The sequence below is a fragment of the Haemaphysalis longicornis genome, unplaced genomic scaffold (genome assembly GCF_048455015.1).
Source record: "Haemaphysalis longicornis isolate Haplotype H1 unplaced genomic scaffold, Haemaphysalis longicornis Haplotype H1 scaffold_12, whole genome shotgun sequence".
In the NCBI taxonomy this organism is placed as follows: Eukaryota; Metazoa; Arthropoda; class Arachnida; order Ixodida; family Ixodidae; genus Haemaphysalis; species Haemaphysalis longicornis.
Window position 1 is genome coordinate 71,837,128 of NW_027526225.1, and position 3,327 is coordinate 71,840,454.

Genomic DNA, 3,327 nt, shown 5'->3' on the forward strand with positions numbered 1-3,327 from the left:
TCATTCGATTTGAGCCGTGAGTTGTACCCTGATTATTCCCTAAATGAAACTGCAACTCAGGGCTCAAATCGAATTTCGCTTGATTTTCGCTTGATGGTGGTGTGCGCACGGATGGACGAGGACTGACATTTGGAGGGCATTAGGCACTCCGTACCGTTACAGGCGAGGGAGTAAGCCGTTTGACTATCGGGTACCAACTCACGGTCGCAGGCCAATGGGTAAGACGTCTGACAATAACTCTGTCTGGTCTACCAAAAACAGCCTAGAATCCTGCCGGTGCCTCTGTGGGTTTTTTGCGATTGTAATTGCTGTGCGCAGGTACACGGACGGACATTGTGCGGTCCTAAGGTACTCCGCAACTAAAAATTCAGATTTGGCAAGAGTAACATCGTTAGTCATTATTTAGCGTAAATGAAGATAATTGTTTCGAAGGAGCTTCTAAAAACCAAAAAAATAAAAAGCAACTAAAGTTTTCTCCGAGATGTTGACAAAAAAATGCATCTTCCGCATATCGTCAAAAAGTGGAATGCTAAAGAAAAGTAGTTTGCAAACTCTAATGAAAAATAGCGTAAATGGCCCAACTCTGCAGTACGCCTTTTACCTTCAGAACAAAAAAAAACATATTTGGTGAAGTAAAGGCACCTCATCGCTATAATGTTATAAAATGACGTCTTTGGCGAAAAGAAACAAAAGAAAACTTAAAAATAACAGAGTAACCCAATGTCTTTCCGCACCCATACCCATATTTGGCTGTGAAGAAATCACTCAGGGCAAGTGGCATAACAATGCTGCGCATTGGTGTACAATTCTCTGATTTTCTCCAGATTTTGTCGCCATCAGTACACCTCCAGGCTCCAGATTTGGTACCCTCCCCCATACCGTTCAACATGACCCCTGACCTGCATGGAGGTAGTCGTCACGTGGTGCGCCACATCACTCTGCTATTTTAGGGGCGAAGCAAGTTAGGGGCTCAGGCTGTCGGCGTCTCCTGTCGTCGTCGTCACCGCCGTCTCGTGTAGTCACGGTACTAAAGCACCGGTACACTCGTTTTCCAGTGCATCGAGCTAGAACATAACGCGCACTAAAAGAACACATCGGGACATTCGCTTACCAGCGCCTCACGCTAGAGCACTTCCTCCTTCAAAGACCCGAGGCTTTAACAGCAAAACTGTATATTTCTACCTGAACTCGGCACGATCTATGACTTGGAGGTGCTGGGAGCCTTATCAACACCAGGAGCAGTCGGACGAGGGTGAGGAACCCAAGGAATACACTATGCATACCTACCGGGATTCGCTACGCGATTTCTGATTGTAAATAATAAATGTACATATGTATACAGTCAAATCCGGTTATAGCGAACTGCAATATGTGCCACGATTAGTTCGATATATCCAATAGTTCGATATAGCTGAACCCGCCTATAACGAGTTCATTGTTACGAGTTCGAAATACACGGGAATCTCCTTGCCATCCCCGCATGCAGAAACGAACAAAATAAAATATATCATTACCATACACAAAAGAATCAAATTATTGCGAATAATAAAGCTACTTTCCGCCTTAACTCCGTAACTGCCGACTTCCCAAAATAAGAAAGCGGTGATTTTTGTTTTCCCTTTCGTTTTGGCAGCGTCAACTGGCACAGCATTCTTTACACGAGACATTTTTTGCACCAGTTCGAGTCCGTGTCCTTCAATATCGAAAAAAATATTGGCGGAGGACATCGACTTCCGAAAGCACTTCATTAAGCGTCAGACGGCTTTCACTCGCGACATCCTCTGCCTCCTCGATGCTTTTCATCAGCATTACGACGGGGCTGCTGAGGGCGCCCGCGTCCGAGGGGCTTACAGTGCCGGCAACGTCGTCGTCGGCACTCAGGAAATCTTGGAAGGACACTACTTTCGGCACAGCATCGAGAACATTGCCGAGCTGCCGTCTTGGTCCGGACTCACTGACTGGGCGGGTTCCGTCGTGAGTTCCGCTCGTCGGAAACAGTTACGGAAAGTGTCGGGCGTCATGTCACTCCATACGAGGCGGAATGTCTCAGTCGCGGCCTTTGCTCAGTGGTCGCGGACAATCAACATCTCAATCGCCGCTCCGAGACCATGCATTTTGGCGGCCATTCTAGGCACGCGAACTTCGATATATCAGATGTGAAGTTCGTTATAAGGAATACGTTTCCCGTGTTTTTCCGTAACTGATTTATTTTGTTCGATATATAGCATAATTTTCTCTATCCGGGTTCGTTATAGTCGGGTTTGACTGTACAGTTGAAGCAAAACCGTCTTCTGTCTGTCATTGCTTAGTAGCAGGGATTTTCCTGTGGGAAACAAGCACGCACACTGGATGCTTCGCCCCTACCCAGGTTTCACGTTAGTAGAGATGGCCGGGAGTTTTTTCGCGACCTACTAAACTGGCCACGCGGAATGTTGGCCTTGAAAGGAAACAACTCCCCACGTGCAACCTAGGGCGGTGTTCTTGCGTGTTCGCTCTCTTCCTTGCCGTCCTGCAGCCATACCATCGGTGAAATTTTTGCCGCTGAAATTTGCGGCCGCTTTGTGTTGTTCACCAGTACCGGTATTCGCTCGATAATCCACTATTATGACAAAGTAGCAAGCGCACCCTGGTTCATGGTGAAATCGGATTGACGTACAAGCTGTGATCAGGTACGTAGCCAGGATTTTTTTTCGGGGGGGCCCCAAGGCCTAACTGTTCGAAACAAGCTCTTTACATGGCAAAAAAACAAAAACAATTTCCCAGAAATATAGAAGGCACGTAATTATTAGAAGAGAACGACAACAAAGGGGAATGCAGCGAAAGAGGCGAGTTAACACGAGATGGAAAGCAAGTTTTTGACACTGCAATAAAGATAGTGCGTGTGCACTTTCCATCCAAATAATCTCCACCAAGAAGGGCCGTACAGAGACAGTGACGAAAAGAGGAGTGACAAAAAAAGGGGGGGATGCAACGGAATCAGGCGCCTACTCAGGGAGATGTGCAGCAAATAAAATAAATTGTCGGACGTTTTCTCTACCCGAATTCTCACTCGGTGTCTCAACAACAGGCCGGCAAGAAGAACGTGAGCCATTTTATTACAGCAATTCTTAAACAAAAACAGGCATATTTGGGAAACTAGTTTTATTGAACACAAAGAACGAAAACACGGATTCTTTCATAATCACAAAAGATGCAAAATGCTAACATTTGTTTCTACAGCAAGCAATTTTAAAGAAAGGCATTGCGATTGTTTTACTATATAGTAAAAGTCAATGCAAAAGAAAAAAAAAACGAACACGTAGCTTGGCCGAAAAGAGCGGTTCACGC